This window comes from Manduca sexta, chromosome 8 (genome assembly GCF_014839805.1).
Source record: "Manduca sexta isolate Smith_Timp_Sample1 chromosome 8, JHU_Msex_v1.0, whole genome shotgun sequence".
Lineage (NCBI taxonomy): Eukaryota > Metazoa > Arthropoda > Insecta > Lepidoptera > Sphingidae > Manduca > Manduca sexta.
Genome location: NC_051122.1, coordinates 7,762,820 through 7,769,048, shown reverse-complemented (window position 1 = coordinate 7,769,048; position 6,229 = coordinate 7,762,820). Strand labels below are relative to the sequence as shown.

Genomic DNA, 6,229 nt, shown 5'->3' with positions numbered 1-6,229 from the left:
GAGATAGTTTGAGACACTGGGAAGAATATAGAGTTCTATCCAAGGGAAGTATTTAGCATGTCTTTTATAATGTAAAATTTTATCGCAAAAAACTTTTTCACGCAGGGGGAGCCGCGGGTAAAAACTAGTCATTAATAACATTGTAAATATAAAATCTTACTATCGATTATAATTTAATAAATGTGAATGTTTGTGAAAGTTTAGATGTCTGCTGACTCTTTGATTTGGAATTAAGTTCTGGATGATTAAGTAAGTCATTGTATATCCTGAAAAAGGAATGCACAGTTGTTTTTTATTCCGGATAAAAATAATTTGGATCGAACTGCGACCAAAAGTAATATAACTTAATATATTTAGATAATAAACGGATGAATATTTTGATCTGTGTGTCCCTATAAGCTAAATTACATTATTCAGTATCAGCAAGTTTTATATTTAACTCTATATTTTTAATCGTGTCATTCTTATCATCCTTACTTGATATTATAAATTATTTAAATGTTGTTTTTCATAAATTTTATGATGTTGAATAACATAAAATTCTTGTTTCCTAGAGTACCAAATTTAAAATTATAACACATAATCCTATTCATATTTCTTACCTTAGAGCTTGTTACCATTTTTCAGATGTTTTTCTCAATTTTTAACATGAAATGTAATCATTTATTACGAATCAAAAAAATATTAATGAATATTAAGATTCAGTAAATTTTGACTGTACCATCAGTTCAGAATTCATTTTTCATCAGAGAAGAACGGTCAAGAAACTCTAGTATAGTTCTTTTTGAAATAAATTAAATAATAATATACTATTAACTATTAGTTCATAGATATAGTAAATAATATAGACAGACCAGTCTACACAAGCAGCACCCATTCACGAAGATGACACATGGCATTGGACGTTCTCCTCAACCATGTTGCAGGAAAGTGACCAATCTGGCATATGGCGCTGCTGCAGGCACAGGCAGTTAGCAATTATAACATAGCCTAGCAGGTTACATCTCACACATCATCACATCACACATCACGCATTTATCTCCGAAGGGGTATGCAGAGGCGCAACCAGGGCACCCACTTTTCGCAAAGTGTGTTCCATCCCATGGTCTGATAAGTGGCGAGCTTATAGCCATATCGGGCTGACACTGAGCAGAAAAACCTAAATACCATTTTGTCCGACCCGGTATTCGAGCCCAGGACTTCAGAGCGCTACCGTACCGCGCATGCACTACAAACGTCACCGAGGCAGTCCGCTTACAACTGATCATATCACGAATAAAAATAAATAAATAACATTTGCTGGTTCGAATAACATTATTTCGAAGAAAAAGCACACGAAAATTCTCAATCCCAGTCATTTTTATCCTCTAGATATTCCGAGATCTTGTAATAAGTTTTATTGCATAATTGTGGATTAATAGTTGCTTGGAATATAGCTATATTTAAAACTTGACCTCAGTGTTTATTATAAAAGTGTATATAGCAACTATTAAAACATTTGTTGATCTTTTGGAGCCTAGTTTTGTGATTGAGTAGATTATTTTTAATTTCTAATATATAAACCATGGATATTGCCACATTTCTGATGTTTTCTAAATTTTCATAGACTTACCATTAAATTAGCGAAAATGATGTGATGCTATTATTACTATATTTATTTTTCCAATTATTTTTAGTGATCATTTGTAATAAGCGAATAAATAGATCTCATCGCTCGCTTCAGAGCATAAACAGAAACAGTAACATAAAATCTGCTAACACTAGAAAAAGGTAATTTTTACTTTATTTGTCCTATACATATATGAAATGAATGCCTTATTTCCATAGAATAATATCATCCCACATCCGTACCACTGCAATGGCAGGGGGAAACGAATGTAAATGACAAATTAACATTTTATTGGTAGGATGATTGTGCAAGACCCATTTGCCAAATAAAATAAAACATTATGGCCATAATCGGCTCCGCTGCATACTCGTGCGCATACAATTCAGACACAAAACAAAGGCGCCAACATCTCTATGTAGCTTTCGTAACAATTCATCGTGTTGTTCCATCAGATAACTAAGATTTTTTAAGCCGTAAGCGTCTAACTATTGACCATTGTTTTAAAGTTTATCATGATTACATTCCTCACCACCTTGAATCCTCGTTATATTTATGGCTCTTTTATTTGTATTTTTTTCGTGGATTTGCAATCTTAATACCAAGACGATTCTATGAATTATTATTATGTGTGGTTATGTATTGTGTTATTTCGTATTATGTCTCGCACTTTGGAAAACCAAAGCAACATAGACAAAATCAGATTAGTTTTCCATATTCATTTTCATTCAGTATTAATACATTTTTTATTAAAAATTGAGCTTTGCCTCATTCAATTAATAAACAAGTGTTCCTAGAATTATTATCATTAAGATTGAACATCAATATTTCATCAAACATTTTGACTTATTGAACAATGTAAAACAGTTATTTAAAAGCATTAGTGATAAGTCTGAATAATTATTTTTGTCCAATCAATATCTTATTAACGCAAGCATCGTTTACCATTTAAGTTTGGCAAGACCTTGTATATCCTTACCAGAATATAATGTAATTGTATCTAAGAATACATTAGTATATGACGTGGGAATCACCCAATTTATCCTTATGACGTCATTTGGTTCATTTAGGATATAATGAGGTCCATTTTCAAGCCTTATATGGTAATGCATTGACCTAAACTCAGAGAGTAATTTTGAGCCCTTATATGATTTGTGTCAATCGTCGTTGGGGCGCGGGCGCCTACCTTTTTTGTTTCAGATTAATATACTATGCACATGCCTAAAAGCAAGCTCTACAATTTTTTCTTAGTGAAACTGGTCGAAGTAACTAATTCTTTTTTTTTTATATTGTTATGTAGTATAACAAAAATAGTATCTACTGAAAATAAAGTACTGTGTATTATCGAGGATATTTTTGCCAACCTTTGATTATGTACATTTTGTCCGATGTATGATGGTACGGCACTTGCGATGAATTTGTAATGTCGGAATTAAAATAATGAAAATTTGTTTCGAGACGCGGAATAACAAGGACTTGGGCGGAAATGTATAATTGTAATTACATTTATTTTATGACTAAATGTAGATGAATATTCATGGTGTTTGGTTCGTACTTAAAAGTCATTTAAATATACATAAAATAGACTTATTCTCGTCAAATACTTCCGTGGTTCCGTACTTATGTAGTATACATTACAATTAAATTTCAGAGCTAGTGTATGACATATGTGGTTATAAGTATATGGGCCATAATACGTGGTTTTAAATCCTTGATCTTACTGGAAGTGACTTGTGATAATGACAAGAAAACTAAACAGTCTAGTACTGCATCTTGTACGACGATTAACGTGTGACGTATCAAGTTATTCACCTTTTGATTAGGGATTTTTAACTCTATCCGGACATTTAATCACACTCATATTATGCTAATTATTTGAGGTCTGATTTTATAAGAAACATATTACCATTTTTAGACCACACCGGGCTTACCGGGTCACGTATTTTTTAATTACATAGTAAATTAATCTTTAGATTTTGACATTTTTAAGACCCCCTATCAAATCTTAAGGCTTGTCGCTGGAACCTTAGAATGAATATAAGACTCAGTTAATTTATGCTGTAATATTAAGTATGCGAGAATCTGTCTAGCTTAGACTGTCTAGACATGTACCATGGCATTGTCTTAGTTAACAATTTAGTAATATATACTAGGTTTTATTCATGTTTGAAGTATAGAGTCAATGTACTAACTGGGCATTAGAGACTGTCTTAAGGTTTTTCATAGCTGTAGACAATGAGCCGAGTGAGAAAAAGGCGTTATAAGAAAAATATTTATTCACATATTTACTAAAAAGTATTTGCGTCGACAATAATAGCCTTTGATGACACTTCATGTGAGTCAAAATGCAGTTTTTGTAAGCTACCATTTCGAGGTAAGCATTGCATAAATATCATCAGCAAAATAACTTCTTCTTTCACTATGCTGTTTTATTCAAAAATATACATATTGATTCTTAAAAACATTATTTAGTACTTGACAATCGAAAAAAATAAAACTATTACCGAAGAGACCTCACTCAGTCTCTCATATCTATGAACATTCGTCATCGTCCTGTTAGATTGGTCGAATGCCTCTTTCCGTCTTGTTTAAAGATCTGATAATAATTGGTATACGTGCCAGGAACTTCTCCTTTCGGTTTCCTTGGTGCTGAGGCTCGTGATTGCCATATTGTACAACTTTCCTGTGATTTATAGCCGCCATGTTCGGTCTACTGCTTAAAAATTAAAATAAATTTATTTTACTAAAAACATTGTATTAATTATGATGTTAAATATATATTACATTTGTAGCATATTTGACAGTTTCAACGGTATGCAAAATGTTATATACAGTATTTACAATTAAAGTAGGTGGTTACACAAATTATTTTTTTAAAGTTATTTTATAGTTCTTATTCTTTATCTATATAATTAGTCTATCAATTATTTACGAGGGACGGTTAAGATAACGCCTAATATAATAAAATCTAACTAAGCATAACAAAAATATTTGGGGTTTATTATTGTTATTTACATTAATAATATGTCTAGTGGAGAGCATCGTGGATTAATATTAAGAGTGGTCTGGAGTTGGTCTCCTTATCTATTCAACGCCTGCTTCATTCATCATAAAAACTGTCAGATTGTATTAGGGTATAAATAATCAATTATCTAATCATAGCTCGGTCGCTCGGTCGGCCACGACCGGCATAAGTTTAATATCTTATTGAGACGCAGAACTTCCTTGAGACGTATAAAGTACAGTAATTGTATTTTTAATCAACTACCGCTACTTGGGATGTACGTATTTGTATATACTCATAAAAGTATGAGTGATAGCTCAGTCAGACACGTTTATCGTAAAGCGGAACTGACGGCAGGAATCATCATTTATGGAGAGTTTAAATGATTCGTCATTTGTCGATGGATGCGGTACGGCCTTCACCGTCTGTGTGGACTGCCGACCGCCCGTTCACGCACCTTCCTTACTAATTATAGACTCATTGAATGGGACGCGAGACATTCTCTTTTTACACACAGAAATAGTTCGTACGATTTTTTTAGGTGTACCTGACTCACGTGAAAAATTTGCAATGAATGAAATGAAAAGAAATTTCTTAGGTAAAATATACATTTGTACATTGTTTTTTTGTGGATATCATAAAATACTTTGTATTTCACGATAGTCATAAAGATTTTAATAATTCTGCTTGGTTATGAGGGTTGAACTGTTTCTGTTCAAATTATTGTGACGTTTGCTTCCTGCTAATACAAATTAGCTTCCTTGAAGACAATTAGTACATTAGAGATATATAGCTTCACAAATAAAAATCAATGAAGCAGTATTTGTACAGTATTACAGCTTTTGTGTAATGTCCTCAATCCCGTGAAAACAAAGAGTCATTAATTTCCCTAGTTCTGTTCAATGGAACATGTCTTGGTTCATTTGCTAGCACTCGTCGATCGAGACTGGCTGCCCACGCCCAATGATACCGTCATTACACGCTTGATTACTTTCAAATTATCCATTTGAGTCTTTATGTTGATGCAAAATAAACTTATTTACTCTAAAGAATCGTAGTATGTATATTTTTATTTTTTTGATGGACTATGATAATGAGCAAGAGTTTAATTGTTCATACTTGTTATATTAAGTAGGATTAATTTCTGAAATTTTAAATAAACTTTCAACAACAAAGTACAAAATACATATTTACCTACAGCAATAAGTATTAAAATTGCCTGTGTTGAGTAATAGTTTCCTACAGTGCACCATGATCACCAACATAAGTCGATGACTCGAAACCATCGCCACAGAGGAAGCATTAGGTATAACGTTCGTTCCCTCGTAAAGTAGTACGAAATTTGAAATTCATACTACACTTCAGTAACTCAAACGCACTCAAGCTTATGTAAAGTTACGTTATCACTTTTATCTGCATGCCAAGAGGCAAGAGAGCATCTTGTGCAACGCGTACACCCATGTCGAGTTCATGCAATTCTTAATGAATAACATTGCATCAGAGTGCATTGAATCGCTACATTAGCATGGACACAATGAGACGGTCGATACTGCGCTCACTGAAGACCCTCTGAAATCAATGCACATGCATAAATGAGTGCAAGCTTGCGCAATGTACGT

The 6,229-nt window shown here is 32.8% G+C and overlaps 1 pseudogene; it reads left to right on the top strand.

Moving 5' to 3' along the window:
• The first annotated feature begins 6,202 nt into the window (after window positions 1-6,202).
• LOC119188671 overlaps window positions 6,203-6,229 on the top strand; it is a 7,187-nt pseudogene continuing 7,160 nt past the window's right edge.